This window comes from Orycteropus afer, unplaced genomic scaffold (assembly GCF_000298275.1).
Source record: "Orycteropus afer afer isolate SDZICR_OR568_19922 unplaced genomic scaffold, OryAfe1.0 scaffold00062, whole genome shotgun sequence".
Lineage (NCBI taxonomy): Eukaryota > Metazoa > Chordata > Mammalia > Tubulidentata > Orycteropodidae > Orycteropus > Orycteropus afer.
Window position 1 is genome coordinate 2,564,004 of NW_006921649.1, and position 21,668 is coordinate 2,585,671.

The following is a 21,668-nucleotide window of genomic DNA, read 5'->3' on the forward strand; positions in this document are numbered from 1 at the left end:
GGAAGGTGTCTTAGGAAGGATTCTCTAGAGAAGCAAAAGCAATGAAGTTGAGAAAAAGAGAGAGAGAGAGAGAGTTTATCTCAAGGGAAGGGCTCACATTGTTGTAGAGGTTGAGCAGTTCTTTGTCTGTGGGTCAGACTTGTCAAGCTGGAGGCTTCTCCTGACTCACAAAGCTGCAGAGGCTGATGAACCCAAGATCAGAAGGCAATACCACAGGTTTCTGACTTTGGAAGGTAATGATGAATCTAAGGTCAGCAGGTAAAATTGCAGGCTTTTGACTCACAGGCTGAGAAGACAACAATCCCAAGACCAACAGGCAATATAGCAGGCCACTGATTGAAGTCCACATGACAATGAGCTAGATGCAGAATCTTGAGCAAAAGATCTTGAGAGAGCTTTGACAGAGATTTTACATATATATTTGAAGCAGACCACACTCTGTAGGAAACTCCCTTTCAACTGATTGACTGCTCAGAGCAGATCTCTTTATGGAGGTGATGACATTATATCCGATCTCATGATGGAGGATGACAACATAATAACTACTAAAACCACTTAGAATCACAGCCCAGCCAAGTTGACACACAATTTTAACTATCGCAGTCCACCCCTTGTCAACTTGACACTTATACACATCTCCTTAAACCAAACATAATCTATAAATAAATATATATATAAATAAAGACCGTTATAAAGTCATACTTGGACCTAACAGGAAACAAGCATACAACTGAAACATATCAGCCCCCTTTACATCTTATACTTTGTAATTGAAGAAACTAAAAATATTTGATTTACACATACAAGGAAGAAATACAGGCTTAATTTCTGCAACTGGTCTTGCGGCTGTAGCAGGTATTTGTTGTTGTTGTTATTTGCCATCAAGTTGGACCCGACTCATAGTGACCACTCCTTGGTTTCTGAGGTAGTATCACTACGGAAGTAGATTGCCCAACTTTCCTTTCAAAGAGTGGCTGGTGGATTTGAACCACCACCCTTCTGGTTAGCAGTCAAGTACCTTACGTACTACACTACCAGAGCTGCTAGCTGATATTTTGTTGTTGTTGTTGTTGTTGTTATTATGTGCCGTCGAGTCAGACCTGACTCACCTATTCCATATCCCCTTTGCCCTCAGAAAGCACCTCAGCTGGTCATGGTTTGTCTGTAGGATGAACCAAAACTTCCTTACTAAAGGGTCTGGACCAATGGTAGTCATATCACAACTGAATTGTAGTTTTCCACTGACAATTACAAGGCACGTTGGTATTAATTGTCATCTTAAGGAATCTCCTGTATTTCAGACATGCTCTTCTTTACCTCCATTATCTAATATCAATCCAATTTCCCATTGGTAGTCAAGGTCAAAGGAGCTCTGATAGCATAGTGCCTAAGGCATTTGACTGCTAACCAGAAGGCTGGCAGTTCAAACCCACCAGCCACTCCTCGGAAGGAAGATTGGGAGATCTACTTCCATAGTGATATCATCTCAGAAACCCAAGGAAAGATCACTACGAGTCAGATCCAACTCAACAGCAGTGAATTTTGTTTTATTTTTAATCAGGATCAATCACACCAGACTATACAGTAAGTCTCTTCTTTGCCTGTTGATCCAGAGACATGAGCAGCCCAAAATGATTGGGTGACATTTTAACTTTCAGTTCAATGATATCAGTATTGTGTCTCCAGGTGGGAGTATCCCTCTCTTGGGAATAAGACCTTGAGAGATCCTCAGAGCATAGTGTTGCAGGGACGAGAAGGAAAAATTTTGCAAGTGGGACACTAAGGGTAATAATGATTGGTGCTACTCTCATTTCCAACCCTTGGTTCATAGACCTGTGCACCCTGGCTAGTGAGGAAACAACATCATTTAAATAAGCTTTTGAATATGTTATGTGTTTTTTAATTGAAGTTTGGGTCTGATACAAAGTTGATTTATTTACATCGTCTTTTAAAGAAATTTCTGTATTTAATGCAGTAAGTTTTCCTAATAGCACTTCTATAGCAATATGGTGTTTACATTATTACTGTTTTCTAGAAGGTTTGAAATTATACTGTGTTTCTTCCTTGTTGATCCGAGAGAATTTTTAAGGGAGTTCTTTTTATTTCAAGAGGGGATGATCTTTTATTTTTGTTTTTGTTTTTAAATTACTGCATTACGATAAGAAGAAAACATTGTATATATTTTTTTATGTTTTAGCATTAACAGCGGTTTTCTTTCCTAATATATAGTAATTTTTTGGTAACTGTTCTGTAAGTACTATTGCTGGAATTCATTTGGCATTTTTTTAATTCTTGTTGTTACATCCTGTGGAGTCAGACCCGACTCATAGTGACCCCTTCTTAGGTTTCCAAAGCAGTATCACTATGGAAGTAGATTGCCCAACCTTCCTTCATAGTGCCTCAGTTATTTGACTGCTAACCAGAAGGCTGGCGGTTCAAACCCACCAGCCAGTCCTTGGAAGGAAGATGGGGTAATCTACTTCCATAATGATACTGCCTCAGAAACCCAAGGAGGTGTTGCTATGATTTGAAATCTACTTGATGGCAGTGAGGTTGGTTTTTCTGTTTATATCAACATTCATTTTTACCCACATGATCTATCATGTATTAAGAAAATAAATTAATGTTTCTCAGTACCAATGCAATCTATTTCTCTCTATTTTTCCTGTAATTTAAGATTTAGGAATGTTTCTCTGCTATATAAATTGCACATTTTACCTTTATAAAATGCCCTTGTTGTTTCACATAATTCCAGTTGTTTGTATATGTTGTACTGATATTATGACTGAAATGCATGTTTTCTTATTTTGTTATCCTGATGTATTTTTGTACCTGTGTTTATTTTAAAACTTCCTGAAAACTTTGTTTAGGCATTTCTATTATACACATTTAGCATTGGGTTTTTTGGTGATCAAATATGATTTTTTTAAAAAAAAATTTCCTTGTGATTGGTGAATTTGACTTCGCAATTTTAGTGTCTATATTTATTCACATTTTTCTGAAAGCAAAAATAAGATTTATGAATAAAGTCAAATTTTTATCATTTATAGCAATAATCACTTAAATTCCCCTTAACAAAACCTTTTTCCTCATATTCAAATTTTCCATATTCTTTCCCTTTTTAGACCTTTTCTTTTTTTTTTTTCTTGGCTAGTCATATGATTTCTTTTTTGTCACAAATATACTTTAATTTATGATCAGTCACCCTGATTGCTGTTGCTGTTGTTAGCTCTGCCTCACAGCCGTCCTATGTACAACAGAACAAAACACTGCCCAGTTATATGCAATCCTCACAATCCTTGCTATACTTGAGCCCATCATTTCCACCACTGGGTCAATCCATCTTATGGAAGGTCTTTCTTTCTTTGACCCTCCACTTTACCAAGAATATCCTTTCCAGGGAATGATCCCTTCTGACGACATGACCAAAGTAGGTAAGACAAAGTCTGGCTATTCTCACTTCCAAGGAACATTTCAGCTGCACTTCTGCCAGGACAGATGTATTTGTTCTTCTGGCAGTCCATGGAACTTTCAATATTCTTTGCCAACACCACAGTTCAAAAGTACCAACTTTTCTTAGGTCTTACTTATACATTGTCCAGCTTTCATATGCATATGAGACTTCTGAAAATACTATGGCTTAGGTTAGGTATACCTTTTTCTTCAAAGTGACATCTTTGCTCTTCAACACTTTAAAGAGGTCTTTTGTAGCAGATGTGCCCAGTGCAATACAACGTCTGATTTCTTGAGTGTTGTTTCCATGGATGCTGATTGTGGAGCCAAGTAAAAAAAAAAAAATCTTTGACAACTTCAAACTTTTCTCCATTTACCATAATGCAGCTTACTGGTCCAGTTGTGAGGGTTTTCATTTTCTTCCTGTTGATGCATAATCCATACTGCAGACCATAGTCTTTAATCTTCATTAGTAAATGCTTCAGATCATCTTCATTTTCAGCAAGCAAGGTTGTGTCATTTGTATGTACAGCAAGCAAGGTTGTGTCGTTTGTGTGTAGCAGGTTGTTAATGAGTCTTCCTCCAGTCCTGATATCGTTTTCTTCTTCATAGAGTCCAGCTTCTCAGATTATTAGCTCACCATGATTGATATATCTATTTTATTCTTAATTCTGAAATTAAAAATATTCAACATTTAGCACTAATTGCTTTTGCTGTGATTTTCCTAATCATCTCTTATTTGGCTGAATTCATCCAGTGGTTTTCTTTAGTTTTTTAAGTAAAAGCTCAAGGAAATAGCATCCTTTCAGGAATTCTATATTCAATGTTATTTGTTCATAGATATTTTACATAGAAGACAGCAGGTTGAATATAAAATCCTTAGATCATGCTTCTTTTTCTTTAAGTTATAATATATATTCCTCTATCGTCTCTATTATTTTTCTGTCACACTGTTTTTAAATGATGCTACATAAAAATAAAGTGCCAGTCAGAATCTTCTTTATTTATGAAAATATATATACAACCATCTACATACATAAAACCAAAATATTTTAATGATATATTTGTCTTTCTGCCTAAAGAATTTATTCTTTATCACTAAATTCCAAGATTTCAGTAGACTGTATCCCATGTTGATTATTCTGTGTCAATTTTTTTCGCTTTTGGTATACTCTTTATAGCCTCATGGACCAATTTATATAGAGTTATGTCCTTGAATTCTACCTTTATTTATTTCCTGTTCATATATTTGGTATATTTCTTTGGGAGAGCCAATTAAGATTATTGTGTATCTCCTTTTCCTTCCTTCTATAATTATCTCTCTTTTTTTTTTTTAATCCAAAAGCTTATAGCTCTTCCTTTATATTAAGTCAATTTAGTTTCTTTTTTTTATTTTTCATCTACTACGTACCTTTCTTTGTTTACCACAGTCTTTCTTTCTGTCACATTTCTTCTATTTTTTCTTCATTCTTTGATGGTTTTGTTTTTTCTTTCTTTTTTCCCTGAACTTCTTTCCTGAGTTCTGACAGGTCAAATATTACTCTCTTCTATCTTATCTGTTCTTCTGAATATCTATGTTGTGGTCTTTCTTCATACAGTTTTGTCTCATATATTCTGATTATGAGAAAAATATTTAATCAAAATTTTCATGTATTCTGTGGCAACACTTTCCTGCCAAGACCGTGAAAATTTTTTTGCTTTTTATTGATATTTTAGGTTTTATAACTTTTTTTAAAAATTTATTCTCTTTTTCACTACTTCATGGAATGAGATAGATTTTCTTGGCCCAGCTTTTTATAGAAACTCCCTACCATAGCATGTTTTCTTCAGGCCTGCTTTTCAAGCATTTTTATTGAAGTTGCCTGTATCACTTCTATTCCATGGATTACAACACTAATCACTCTAGATATAAGGCCATTGCATCAGGAATATACATTTTTGTCTGGAGTTTTCTGAAATCTACTGATCTAGAGTGCTTTTTAGGTTCCCCTGAATTGCTTGCTTTTCAAGAAGAACAGGTTGCTTCTGTGTATCACCATACATCATACATCATGGTAACTGTATACCTCTTATTGGATTTTGTAGTTTTTATACTTTAAAAAATAATAGTAACTCTCTTATCTAACTTTAAGATATAGTCTAATAGAAAATTTTTGTCAATCAAATTGTTGTTTTTATATATGCTTAATTATATTGCAAACTCTACCATCTTAATGGCTTAAAACAATAAAAGTTTATATTTCTATTTCAAATCACAGTTAAATGCTGGTATTTAGGAGACTCTAGTAGGCCACTATTCTCCCAATAGCAACACAGAGACAGAGGCTTTTTCCATATTATTATAACACACTCTTATACAACTTGCAATGTCTTATCTTCCGTTCCAGCCAAATTAAAAGGAAAAAGAGGAAGAAAAGTTTCAATGGACAAGGAATAGAAGGGCTGCATATAACACTCACGTTTCATTAACTAGAACTGAGAGGACAATAGCAAATATAGTCTGGCCATATGATCACTAAGAAGAGAATGTGAGTTTGGTGATCAAATACCTTTCTCTACAAGAATAGGATGCAGGAAGAGAAGTTGACACCTAAAGATACATGCTGCCATAAACAGTAAATAATCACTTCAAAGGTTCATGATAATTAGTTTGATATTACATGACTGAACATAAAAAATGGTAGGTATTCATGAAATGTTTGAGAAATGATTGAATAAATGGATACTCAAATAGATAGATAGTTGCAGTTTTATTGATGGCGAAACGGATAGAAAGTGGATAGATGATCAGACAACATGTAAAAATGGTAGACACATCTGTAAACCTATTTACTCTTATGCTGTAGCATGTTTGTGTTCAGTTTTCTTTGTTTGTGTTACCTAGTGCTAAAGAATGAAAATGTGATTCAAGTATACTAATACAAAACACTTTGTGAGTCACTTCTGACTCATGGAGACCCCATGTGTAACAGAGTAGAACTGCTCCATATGGTTCTCTTGACTATAATCTTTACAGAAGCAGAGTGCCAGGCATTTCTTCTGCAGCATCACTGGGTAGGTTAGAACCACTAACCTTTTTGATGAGTAGTCAAGTGCAAGCTACTTAACCTTACACTATTCAAGTATAGAGAAATTTAGGGAAAGAAAAGTTAATCTTGCAGGATTCTATTCTAACTTTGATTCATCATTGCTCTGATATTTTCTCTTTTTTTTTCGATCATAGTTATATTTGTTTCTTATCCTGATTGAGACAAGTTTCCACATGCAGAATGATATAATTAATAGGAAACACTTTGCTAATGCAATATTTGGTTGTATTTAAGCAAAACAGTTTCAAAGTATGAACATGAAATTGTCCATAAAATTGATGATGAAACTATAAAAGTTTGTGAAATGTTCAAAGTATTTACTCTGCTTTTATTTGGTTGTAATGAGGGTATAAATATTGATGTGAACCAGAAACAACTAGAATAAGGCCCATAAAATGCTTCAATGTTAAACATTCATGCAGATATTGGAGACATATGCTTTGAAGTTTATGGAACTTCCATGTATCATTTTGAGTATACCTTACTACATTGGTAGAATAATAGCCTCCCAAAGATGTCCCTCTTCTAATTTTTGGAAACTGTGATTTTGTTATATGACATGGTATCTTAGTTAGGTACTCTATAAGAGCAAGCTAGTGAGACACATAGAAATATAGAGAAAGAGACAGAGAGAGAGAGAGAACTTTGCCAGAGCACCCATTTATATTCTGGAGGCAGACCACAACATCAAGGAAATCCCTTTTAACCGATTGATTGATCACATCAGATTACATCACGGAAGGTCATAACATTACATTACATTACACTACATTACATAAGCGCAACCAGACCAGTATCTGGTCATGTCGTTAAGAATCACAGCCTAGCCAAGTTGACACATAAAATTAATCATCATACATGACAAAGGAGAATTTAGTTATTTCAGCTATGCTAAATATTGGACAAATTTGTTCAACACATTTATCTGAAATAATATGAATTTAATATTTGTTGTTATTGTGTGCCATCAAGTCAATTCCAACTCTATTGGACAGAATAGACCTGCATTACAGAGTTTCCAGGTGGTAAATCTTTATGGGAACCAATTGCCAGGTCTTTTCTCCCATGGAGAAGATGTCTGTGTGAGTGTGTGAGGGGAGTTTCATACTTTATAGTTAGTAGCTGAGTGATTTAACTATTGTACCACCAGGCCTCCTTGAACTTAATTAGTGAAGAAAAGTTGCTTCCATAATAATTATAGATAGAGTTTTGTAAGCAAATGTTGCTCTGGAAGAATTAAGGTTTATAATCAGCTAACCTTAAAATCAGGAGATTATTCTGGATTGTACAGTCAGGCCCAATTTAATCACAAGTTCCTTAAATGTAAAAAAGAGCAGAGTGTCAGTATCAGAGTGATGTGATAAGAGGTAAGAGAAAGAACCAACCAACCTATGGAAGTTAAGTTGTGTCAACGTGGCTGTGCCTGGTTTTGAGTGGCTGGGCAGCTGGATATAGTTGTTCCCCATTATGAAATTGGTAATCAAGTCCATGGTGGAGTCTATTGTAACAGCTGAGTACCTGCTTTAGGGATGTGGTCTGCTTCTGGTATATAAGAAGTTTTGGTAATGGTCAGCAGATTTTGGCAAGTTTGAAGCCTGCATGTAGCTGATTCATCATTCAGCAGCCTGCCATGTTGTCTGCTGGTCTTGGGAGTATTAATGGACTTGAATCAGTGGCCTGCCATGTGACTTGTTAATATGAGGACTGTGCCATTTTACTTGTTTATCTTGAGCTTGTTAGCATCAGTAGCCAGCCGCTGCCTGGGTGAAAAACACCTCTAGTTCTTGGGCCAGGCAGAACTGAAGCCCAAGATCAAGGGGTTTCACCTAACTCACACAGCTGGCACTTTGAACTTGGACTTCTAGCCTCCTAAAATGTAAGAAAATAAATCCCTGTTTGTTAAAGCCATTCCACCCATGGTATTTCTGTTAGAGTAGCAGTAAGTAACCAAAACACAGCTGTTGCCAGCTTTGAAGCTTGAGGATGAGACCAAGAACCAAGGAATATGGGCCACCTCTAGAAGCTGGAAAAAGGAAGTAAACATAATTCTTCAGAAAGGAGCAGAGCTATGCTGACATCTTGGTTTTAATCAAGTGAGACTCATTTTGTATTCTAAATTCCAGAAGCATAAGATAATCAATTTGTGTTCCTTTAAGCCACAAAGTTAGTGGAAATTCATACAGCACCAAGAGGAAATTAAGACACTATAACCTAATATATTTCTAGGCTATGAGCTTTACATGTTTCCCAACTCATGAACACTAGTACATATCAATCAACATGAAGACTAGTAGTCTGAAAGTCTGAAGATAGATAAGATTTGTGTTAATCTGGTAAGACTTGTGTTTAGAATGCTCACAACTAAATTATTTTACATTTCTGCCATAATTAACAGCAGGTATTTTGCAGAACCACTTGAAAAAGTCAGTTTATATGAGATTCCAAGATAAACCATGGTTAATAGTTAACACTCATCAACATGAATGTTCATGTTGATGAGATAAATAAATTTTTCTGTCCTGAGATTCAATTTAATTCTTATTTCTTAAAATTAATTTAACATTTATGTAAAATCCAAATTTGTATATATTAGTGTATTTGCTGACGTCTTTGATTTTTTTAAACTCTGTCTTACTTAAAAACGTGCATTGCATATGTTGTTAGTATATGAAGAACAAACTGACTAGTGAAAAATAAGAGTGTAAATAAAAACATATCCTGGATTTTTTCAATAAAAGTTTGTAAAGAAAATAAGCAAAATTAGCTTCTATATCAGCTAAAGGTAAAACATGTCTGTAACTTTTACTTTCTCTTTAGAGAAGGGGACTATTTTACTCAGTAACTCAGTAATGATCTAGGTTTTTCTATTTGAGTACAGAAGTAGGGGAGTTACTGATTGGAAACATAAAATGAGCTGAAACTTCACAATAGTATGAAGTATTTCCCTGATAATTTTGTTAATTAAATTGTGACAGAAAAGTTGCAAAGCTTTGTATGCCCCATGGGAAGGTTTATTGCTTTTCTGAAGTATTCCAACAAGAAACCAAACTATGAACAGTTATGAAACAGCATAATGTATAAGGCCCAAAGTTAGATTAGCTGAATTGTTTTGAAGTGGCATCAAATAATTGATCAGGAAGTAAAACTGTGATTACAGAATAAAATCAGACTTGAATTGTAGAAAATAATTGCAAAAATAATTAAAGTTACAAATCCTCCCAGTAACAATGTGAAACAATTCTCTTTAGTGCCCCACAGGGATGGGACTTACTAGCTTTGATTGGGATTAAACCTGGAAGTAAAAGAAAAGGAAAAGTCTGGTCTGGAAGAAATCATGTTGAGAACATACTATCCACTAAAAAAAAAAAAAAAAAGTTCCTGAAAAGTGAATGTGGAAGTTAGTAATTTCCATTTCAAAGAATGAAATTTACAACGACTCCTTTAATGATTTTTAAAGAAGTAAACCTAAGCTTGGGATAGATTTCCATTTCTTGGTTTATTTCTTTTTCAGTTATGTTAAATGAATAGAACAAACTTGTTTCACAAAATTAACTGAAATAATATAAATTTAATTAAAGGGAGAGATTTGCTTCCACAAGGATTATGGGTATGAGTCTTCTAAGCAAATGTTGGGGAGCTCTGGTAGTGTAGTGCCTAAGGCACTTGACTGCTAACCAGAAGGCTGGCAGTTCAAACCCACCAGCCACTCCTCGGAAGGAAAGCTGGGCAATCTACTTCCATAGTGATACCACCTCGGAAACCCCAGGAGGGGTCGCTATGAGTTGGGTCCGACTTGACGGCACACAACAACAAACAAATGTCGACTCTGGAGGAGTTAAGTAACTCTTCTTTTGGTTTTGGTGCTTATGGAGTTTACATACAATGAAATATAATTTTCACTTGTGGATGGACTTCTAGTAGGAGAATTCATGGTTTCTTAAAATAAGTGTTGCATCCTTTGAAAAATAAATGTAGTAGTAAAAATTTAACTTGAAACACACAAATACACTGCTTATATTCCAATTGGCCTTCATGTTAGCCACTCAATTTTTCTTCTGATACATATATCATGATCCAAGTATAAAAATCTACCCAATCTCTGATCCCTCAAGTTTCTTAGGTATTCAATAGATAGAATTGTCCAAGCAAAGGAAATATCACCATGAAACTTTAGAAGAAAAGATAATGATATCACACCACTCTGAATATAAAAAGTGTCATGGCAAACACACAAACTCATACCAAAATTCTTAAAAATTCCAATGCTTTATTTTATTTCAACTTTTTATTGCAATTTAGGTGAAACTTTGCATAACACATTATTTTTTTTTTACTCAACGATTTATATACATTTTGTTTTGTTTCAGTGATTGTAATCCTGACAGTTTAGCAGCACTCTAATTCCTCCCTGTGTTTACCATTTCCATTCCTCCTTTTCTCCCATCCCATCCTGCCTTCTGAGACTTATCTCTGAGCAAATGCTGCCCTTTTGATCTCATATGGTTGATTGTTCTAAAGAGTATGTAACTTCCTTGTGCTACTGTTCACTTTATATGCCTGTCTATGGTTTATGTCATTTTGCCTATGTCACCTTGAAGACTAAGATCCACCTGACCCAAGTCATGGTATTTTCAATAGCTTCATATGCATGTGAAAAGCTAGATAACGAATAAGGAAGATGAAAGAAGAACTGATGTGTTTGAATTGTGGTGTTGGCAAAGAATACTGAAAATACCATTGATTGCCAAAAGAACAAATAAATCTGTCTTGGAAGAAGTACACCCAGAATACTCCTTAGAAGTGAGAATGGCCAGACATCATTTCACATACTTTGCTTGTTAGAAGGACCACACCCTGGAGAAGGACATCATGCTTGGTAAAGTAGAGGCTCAGAAAAAGGGAAGACTCTCAATGAGAAGGAATGACACAGTGGCTACAATGAACTCAAGCATAGCGAAGATTGTGACTTTGGCACAGGACAGGGCACTGTTTCCTTCTGTTGCACCTAGGGTCTCTATGAGTGAGAATGGACTCAACAACATTGTTTGGCTCTAAGTTGAGCCATGGAGGTGAGTTCAGTTCCACCCCTGAAGGGTATATAAGGGTCATAGACTTGGGAGTTCTGCCAGTCTCTATCAGACCTTTAAGCCTAGTCTCTTTTATGATTTTGAGTTTGGTTCCACATTTTTCTCCCACTCCATCCGGGACTCACTATTGTGATTTCTTTTGGAGAGGTCAGCAGTGGTAGCCAAGCACCCTTTAGTTCTTCTGGGGTCTCAGGATCATAGAGGCTGAGATTCACATGGTCCATTAGTCCTTTTGACTAATTCTTTCCTCTTTCTTCATTATTTTCACTTTTCTTTGCTCTGGGTGGGAAAAGACCAATAGTTGTACCTTAGGTGGCTGCTAACAAGTGTTTAAGATCCCAGTAGAATGTAGAACATTGTATTTATGGACTACTCTATTGAGCTAGTTTACATCAGTGTCCTTTGAGACTGTGGTCCTGAGCCCCTAGGCCCAGTGACTCATTTACAAAATTTTCATGTTTTAAATCTGATTATTTTATGCTTTCTAAATCAGTTACTGAACCCTTACTATAGCCTTAGCCCTGAGAGGACATTTATACTTAAGGAATTTGTGATTATATTGTGAACACAAAGCTTTTACACAATAACACCATGAAATAATCAAAGTAGTACATGTAAACCAAGAAAACTCACTGCCATCAAATCAATTCCAGTTCATAGTAACCCTCATTGGGTTTCCAAGTCCGCAAATCTTTATGGAAGCAGATTGCCTTGTCTTTCTTATGCAGAGTAGCCAGCATCCTTTTGGTTAGCAACCAAATGCCTTAACCCATTATACCACCAGAGCTTCTTAAAATAGTATATATAGTTAGTTATAAAAATAAATTCAGTAAACCAACTCCTCGCTTATCAACATGGCTGGGTTCCAAAGATTAGGTCATTATGTTAAAATCAACTTCATATGAAAATAGAGGATGACCACACCAGGTCATAAAATAGAGGACGAGTATATTATAATATTAACTGCCAGATTACATGGCATAACTGCCAAACTACTAAACGTCATGGCCAGCCAAATTGATACTTTAACTTAACCATCACAGCCAGCATTAATCTCACCCTGTACCTCAATATTCCTTACTGTCAGACATACATCATTAATGTGCAAATATGTGGGTATATATATTTTTTCTATTGCTATAAATGCAGCTCCGGTAGCACAGCAATTAAGACTTCTGACTGCTAACCAGAAGGTTGGTGGTTCAAACCCACAGCCACTTCAGGGAAGCAAGACCTGGGCAACCTACTTCCATAAAGATTTACCACCTCGGAAACCCAATGGGAGTTGCTGTGAATCAGAATTGACTCAATGACAGTGGGTTTTCTGTTTTGCTTTTGTTTCTGTAAATGCAAAATGTTGGCTAACAAGATAGTAAGTGAGGAGGGTGGTTATTCTTCTTTGGTTCTGACTCTAGCCACCCTATGCACAATAGAACAAAATACTGTCCAACCCTGCTCCATCCTCACAACTGCCATATTTGAGCCCATTGTTGGAGCCACTGTACCAATTCATCTCATTGAGAGTCTTTCCCTTTTTTGCAGACAATCCATTTTACCAAGCATCATATCCTCCAGAGACTAATTCTGTCTGATAACCTGACCAAAGTATGTAAGAAAAAATCACGGCATCTTTGCTTCTAAGGAACATTCTTGCTGCACTTCTTCCAAGACAAATTTCTTCATTCTTTTGGGAGTCCATGGTATATTCAATATCTTTTGCCAACACAATAATTCAGATGCACCAATTCCCCTTTGGTCTTCCTTATTCATTGTCCAGTTTTTGTATGTCTATGAGACTATTGAAAATACCATGTCTTTGGTTAGGAGCACCTTAGTCCTCAAAGTGACATCTTAACTCTTCAACACTTTAAAGAAGTATTTTGATCTGGTGGGACCCCCAATACTGTGGCCCTGGGATACAGTTTGGGCCTGGAATAAAACTCACTCCCAGGGGCTGGCTCTAAGCCCAATAGTAAACAAGATGTTACACACAGACCACTCAACCCAGGCTGACATACTGACATATTCTATGGAGATACATCCCTTGGAACAATCGCCACGGGGAACTAGAAGGGAAACATTTGCATGGAGGAAATGCAGGATGCACAGGAGTACATAACTATGAGGGATTGAGGGGGATATTACTGGGCAGGGAGGAGAGGAGACTGGGTTAGGGCTGGGGATCATAATTGGGGAGTGAAGCCAAATGTACATGAAATGTTGAATGTAAAATAAACTCTGCTCTGTAAACTTGCACCTAAAGCAGAATAACAAAAATAAATAAATAAAATAAAGAAGTCTTTTGAAGAAGATTTGCCCAAGGTAATACATCATTTGATTTTTTTTTTTTTTTTCGACTTCTGCTTCTATGAGCATTGATTATAGATACAAGTAAAATGAAATCTTTGACAACTTCAGTCTTTTCTCTATCATGATGTTGCTTATTAGTCCAGTTGTGAGGATTTTTGTTTTCTTTATGTTGAAGAGTAATCTGTACTGACCTTTGATCTTTATCGGTAGGTGCTTCAAGTCCTCTTCACTTTCGGCAAGTAAGGTTGTGTCATCTACATTAAACAGGTTGTGAATGAATCTTCCTCCAATCCTGATGCCATAGTCTTCTTAACACAGTCCAGTTTCTCAGACCATTTCTTCAGCATACAGATTGAATATATATAGTGAAAGGTTATATAACCCTGTGACAGTTGGAGCTGTGTGTCAACTTGACTGGACCCCACTTCTGTGTGGTTGTTCCCATGATGGGATCAGATGTTCTGAGTGGCCAATCTGCCCAAGGGGAGTTTCCCTAAGGGTGTAGCCTGCTTCCAAGATATCCAGGGACATCCTGGGAAGAGAGACATTCTTTTTTGAGGGATTGGAACCCTGGTGTGTGGACTACAAACTTCCATGAGTGAGCATCCTACCGCTCTGCCTGGAGATCTTGGATTCGTCTTTTGTTGGAGTCAACAACCAGTGTATTGCCTGCCAGCCTTGAATTGCTCAGCCCCCTACACTTGCAGAAGCTAAGGCTGCCTCCAGCCTGAAGTTTCCTCCAGGGACTTTGGACTTGCCAGCTTCTATACGTTTGTGAGCCAATTTCCTAAGATAAAATTCTCTCTCTCTCTCTCTCTCTCTATATATATATATATATCTATATATATATATATCTATATATATATATATCTATATATATATGCTTTGTTGGTTTTTGTGTTTCTCTAGAGAACCCAATCTAACACAAACCCTAACAAATTTTGCTCCTGCACTATCCTCACAAGCCCTTCTATGCTTGAGCCCATCATTGCAGACAGTGTCAATCCATCTTGTTGAAAGTCTTATCCTTTTTAGCTAACTCTCTAATTTATCAAGGATGTTATCCTTCTCCAGGAACTGGTCCCTTCTGACCACATTACCAAAATACATGAGATGAAGTCTGGCCATTCTAGTTTCTAGGGAGCATTCCAGCTATACTTCGTCCAGGACAGATCTGTCCATTTTTCTGATAGTCCATGGTATTTTGAGTATTCTTTGCCAACACCACAATTCAAACACATCAACCTTCTTTGGTCTTTCTTATTCATTGTCCAGCTTTCACATGTATATGAAACCAGAAACCAAACCCATTGCCATTGAGTCAATTCCAACTCATAGTGACCCCCTTTGAGTTTCTGAGTTGGTAAATCTTTAAAGACATAGATTGCTCAGTCTTCTTTCTGCAGAGTGGCTGGTGGGTTTGAACCACCAGCCTTCTGGTTAGCAGTCAAATGCCTTAGGCACTACACACCAAAGCCCCTTACATGCATATGAGGTGATTGAAAATATCAAGTCTTGGATTAGGAGCACCTTAGTCCTCAATGTGACGTCTTTGCTCCTTACACTTTGAAAAAGTCTTTTCCAGCAGATATGCCCAGTGCCATATGACATCTGATTTCTTGACTGTTGCTTCCATGTGTGTTGACTGTGGATCTAAGTAAAATAAAATCCCTAACAACTTCAATCTTTTCTCCCTTCATCATGATGTTACTTATTGGTCCATTTGTGAGAATTTTTGTTTCCTTCATGTTAGGGTGTAATCATACTGAAGACTTTAGTCTTTGATCTTCATCAATAAGTGCTTCAAGTCTTCTTCAATTTCAGCAAGCACGTTCATGTCATCTTCATGTCGTAGATTGTTAATGAGTCTTCCTCCAATCCTGATGCCATGTTCTTCTTATAGTCTTCTGTATAGTCCAGCTTCCTTGATTATTTGCTCAGCATACAGATTGAATAAGTATGGTGAAAGGATACATCCTTGATGCACACCCTTCCTGATTTTAAACCATGCATTTTTCCACTTGTTTTGTCTGAACAACAACCTCTTGGTCTATGTACAAGTTCCTCATGAACAAATTGAAATGTTCTGAAATTCCCATTTATTGCAACAATATCCAAATTTCATCATGATTCACACAGTTGAATATCTTTGCATGGTCAATAAAAAACAGATAAACATCTTTCTGATATTTTTTGCTTTAGCCGAGATCTATCTAACAGCAGCAATTATATCCCTCATTGCACATCCTTTCCTGAATCTACCTTGTATTTTTGAAAGTTTCTTGTAGATATACTGCTGCAACTATTTTTAAATTATCTTCCATAAAATTGTGTGTGTTATTAATAATATTGGTTGATAATTTCCAATATCTGGTAGATCTGCTAGATCTACCTTTCTGGTAGATCACCTTTCTTTGGCATGGGCATAAGTATGGATCTCTTCCTGTCAGTTGGCCAGGCAGCTGTTCTCCTAATTTCTGGAGGAGTTGTAGTTCTTGGAGTAGTCAGGAGTAGCTGTAGTTAATTTATTCATTTCATTGATTCCTGAGTCCAAATTATCTTCTTAGAAAAGTTCTACTAAAAAATCTCAAGTAGCCATTTCAGTTTGTACCAAGACAATGTTGTTGTTGTTGTTGTTGTTGTTTGCCGTCGAGTCGGCCCCGACTCATAGTGACCCCTCCTTGGGTTTCCGAGGCAGTATCACTACGGAAGTAGGATTGCCCAACCTTCCTTCCGAGGAGTGGCTGGTGGGTTTGAACCGCCAGCCGTCTGGTTAGCAGGCAAGTGTCTTAGCCACTATGCTACCAGAGCTCCTACCAAGACAATATCTTTGTATATATATATGTATTATCACAGCAATTACTTGATCCAGAAACCATGCCATGAGATAGAGCTAAAATGTTGGTCAAGTAAGAAAGACAGATCTGATTTTTGCTCTCTCAGAGCTTGCACATTAATAAGCAATACCAATAAGGAAGCAGATAATTAAAATAACATTATGATAACTAATATGAAGGAGTAGGTCAGTGGCCAAGAAAGGCCAAAAAGCAAGCCCAGAGCTCCAACTTGGGTGATCAGGATGATGGACAGTCATCCACCAAACAAAGTGTTGTAGCAAGAAATATTCTGAGCAGAAGAACCGGCAAACAACAAGTGTTCAAGAGAGGAGAGAAAAGGAGAAAGAGAAAAAGAATGAATATATAAGTTGCCAGTTAAAAAATAAAAGAAATTCATCATGGCTGTGCTGGAGTCTGAGAAGGAGTTTAAAAAAAAAAAAAAAAAAATTCTGGAAGAAAAAGCAGATATTATAAATCACACACACACATTACTTTGTTTATCCAGTCTTTCAAGGACAAAATAATTTCCAAATGGCTGACAACCTGCCTGAAATTGATTTTCATAAAAAACAACTTACTATTCCTTTTTTTTGAGATAAAAATACTAGAATAGTCCAGGGAAAATGGAGGAATGATGTCAGAGTGTCAGTGACCATGGCCTTCTGATCTCATCTCCGCAAAAGAGAAGACCCCTTCAAGAAGCTGCACAGAGCAGAGTCATCAGAAATGGTGTATCACGACTTCCCCTTAGCTTACTCTTTATTTTCATTTTCTACAACAGAAGCTGTATCCTGGCATCGATAAGCATCCCACCATCAATGTGCTACTTATAGATATGTTTTATTTGAACCATGCAGTGATATTTTTGTTCAACCAGTGTTTAAATTTTTTGAGATTTTTATTTAAAAATCCAGATTCTCAGATTTTTTTAAGAAACCTGAAGCTCTAGCAATAGTGGGCTTTTGTTCCTCCATGGCAGCATTTGGCTGGAGTTCACTAATGATCACCAACTCTGGCACAAAACAATTTGTTGAGTATATAACACTATCTTTTATATCAAATCTAATAGTTTTTAATACATGAAAGGATGACCTAAAGTGTATTAATTTATGGCTTTTGAGTTTCTTACCTACATACTTTCAGTTTTAACTGTCTTTTGGATGGCTGGTTAGGTATCTACCTTTGCTCTGCTTGGGCCCACATTTTACTCTTTGACTATGTTTCTGTTACTCCTTCTAGATCAAAACTTCTTTTCCCATATATTGTCCCAAGTAAGGGTCCTCCCATTTTCTATTACTATTTGTAGAAGTCAGAATATGCCACTCCTCTGCTCAAAAATCTGTAAGAACTCCTTATTTATATTGAGTAAAAGCCAAATCCTTATCATGAACCAAATGCCCTTTCCTTTCAAAACATACTACTGACTACTCCTCCTCTTGCTTCCTTTGTGCCAGCCCATTGGTGTCCTGGCTATCCTTTAAATGTGGCATATATGATCCCAGCTCAAACCCTTCTTCCCAAGATATTACTTACTTTCTTGCTTTGTTCAGATATCACCTTTTCAAAGAGACCTACCTTGATATTCTTGATCTCATCTAACACTCCCAAATTTGCTCACCTAATCCTCTTTTGTTGTTGTTACTGTCATTGTTGTTATCTTGTTGTTGTTGTTGTTATGTGCCATCGAGTCAGCTCCAACTCATAGTGACCCCTCCTTGGGTTTCCGAGGTGGTATCACTACGGAAGAAGATTGCCCCATCTTCCTTCCAAGGAGCTGGTGGTTTTGAACCGTCAGCCTTCTGGTTAGCAATCAAGTGCCTTAGGCACTATGCTACCAGAGCTCTCGTTGTTATAGCATTTGTTATTTTTATATCATATGCTTTGTAGATTTATTCTGTTTATTATTATTATACATCTTCCTAATTGGAATACATTTCCTTTGACGTCAGTAATTGGGACCTCTGGTGGCATAGTGCCTAAAGCATTTGACTGCTAACTAGAAGGCTGATGGTTCAAACCCACCAGCCATTCCTCGGAAGGTAAGTCAGGAAATCTACTTCCATAGTGATGCCACCTCAGGAACCCAAGGAAGGGTCACTATGAGTTGGATCCAACTTGATGGCAGTGAGTTTGGTTTGGTTTTTTTGAGGTCAATAATTATTGTATGTTTTGATTATCTCCCTCTAGTACATACAAAATGGTGCTTACTATTAGCTGAACTAATAAATAAAGGAATAAATGAGTGACAGATAAAATGAACGAATGAGTGATATATAATAAAATCAAAATTTAATAATGTCAACTAAACTATCCTTAGTTTAGTTGACATTAACTATGCTTAGCCTCAGAAAACAAAGAATCTTATGTCCACTTTCAGAAGGAGGATTTGTTTGGGAAAAAAAAATATGCTTACTGGAAAAAAAAAAAAAATATATATATATATATATATACACACACACACATACTTACTTATGTAGACATCCTTTTTAAGCCTAAAGTTTCTGATTTAGCAGAAAAAAACAAAATTATATGAATTGTTGTTGTTGTTAGGTGCTGTCAAGTCATTTCTGACTCATAGTGACCCCATGCACAGAAGAATGAAACACTGCCCGATCCTGCCCCAGCTCCATGATCCCTGCTATACTTGAGCCCATCATCGCAGCCACCATGTCAATCCATCTCGTTGAAGTTCTCCCCCTCCTTCGTCGACCCTCCACCCAACGAAGCATGACATCCTTCTCCAGGGAATGGTCCCTTCTGAAAACATGACCAAAATAAGTGAGAGGAAGTCTGCCCATTCTCGCTTCCAAGGAGGATTTAGGGTGTACTTCCTCCAGGACAGATCTATTAGTTCTTTTAGCAGTCCGTGGTACTTTCAGCATTCTTCACCAGGACCACAACTCAAAAGCATCAACTCTTCTTTGGTCTTCCTTATTCATTGTTCAGCTCTCACATGCCTACGAGGTGATTGGAAATATCATGGCTTGTGTCAGGCACACCTTAGTCCTCAAAGAGACATCCTTGCTCCTCAGCACTTGAAACAGTTCCTTCGTGGTTGACCTTCCCAGAGCTACACGTCGTCTAATGTCCTGGCTGCTTCCATTGGCGTCGATTGTGGAACCAAGCAATGTGAATTCTTTGACAACGTTAATCTTCTCTCCATTTATTGTGATGCTGCTCATTGGTCCAGTTGTGAGGATTTTTGTTTTCTTTATATCGAGACATAATCCATACTGCAGACTGTATCCTTCAAGCTTCATCAGTAAGTGCCTCAAGTCATCCTCACTTTCAGCAAGCAAAGTTGTATCGTCTGCATATTTCAGGTTGTTAATGATTCTTCCTCCAATCCTGATGCCATGTTTTTCTTCATATAGTCCAGCTTCTTGGATTATTTGCTGAGCATATAGATTGAATAAGTTTAGGGAAAGGATATAACCCTGACACACTCCCTTCTTGATTTTAAACCATGTAGTGTCCCCTTGTTCTGTTCAAACAACAGCATCCTGGTCAAGGTACAGGTTCTTCATGAGTACAATCAAGTGTTGGGAATTCCCATTCTTCTCAATGTTATCCATAATTTGTCCTGATCCACACAATCAAATACCTTTGCATAGTCAGTAAAACACAAGTAAACATCTTTCTGGTATTCTTTGTCTGGAGCCAAGATCCATCTGACAACAGCTATGATATCCCTTGTTCCACGTCCTCTTCTGAATCCAGCTTGCACCTCTGGAAGTTCTCTGTCAATATACTGCTGCAAGTGTTTCTGAATTATCTTCAGTAAGATCTTACTTGCGTGCAATATTACTGATATTGTTCTATAATTTCCACCTTTCTTTGGAATGGGTACAAATATGAATCTCTTCCAGTCAGTTGGCCAGGTAGGTGTCTTCCAAATCTCTTGGCATAACCAAGTGAGTGCCTCTAATGGGGCATCTGTTTGTTGAAATATCTCAGTGGGTATTCCGTCAATGGGTATTCAGCCTTGTTCTTCGCCAATTCCTTCATTGCAGCTTTGACTTCCTCCTTCAATACCATTGGTTCTAGATTGTATGCCACTTCCTGAAATGAATGAAGATCGACCAGTTCTTTCTGGTACAGTGACTGTGTATTCCTGCCATCTTCTCTTGATGTTTCCTGCATCTTTCAATATTTTGCCCAGAGAATCTCTCAAAATTGCAACTCAAGGCTTAAATATTTTCTCCAATTCTTTGAGCTTGAGAAATGCCGAGTGTGTTCTTCCCTTTTGGTTTTCAGACTCTAGGTCTTTGCACATTTCCTTATAGTAGTAATTTGTTTTGTCTGCTTGAGCTGCTCTTTGAAATCTTCTGTTCAGCTCTTTTATCTTGTCATTTCTTCCATTTGCTATTATATGAATACCTCTAAGAATTAGTGTGAAAGTATAAATGAAGTAAAGATTATAGAAATTTCTTATATTAATATTACTTATTAAGGTAAATAGTAAAAAGTAGTAGTTGCTAACATTTAATAATTTGTCAAACAGTAGGCTAAGCATTCCATAATTATTAGCTCATTTAACCTTACTGAATTCTTATAACTACCTTGATGCACAAAATATTTTTATAGTCATTTTTCAGAGAAGGATACCAAGGTTTCAAGAAGTCATTGGTGGAATCACCACTTTAACTCAGAGTTTGTTTGTTGTTTTTTATTTCAAATGATTTTACTAATCTCATATATTACATTGTTGGATAATATTCTCATTATTGTTACACACCTGGTTTCAGTATCTTTTTGTCTTTTCTTTCACTCTCATTTCCCAGTTGCTAACTCAAGCCCTCTACAACAGACAAAATAGAAGGTTATATACACCAGCAATCTATTGCCAAATGGCTGAGTGCTGTTGATTTGGGCTGCAAGGCAAGTAATAA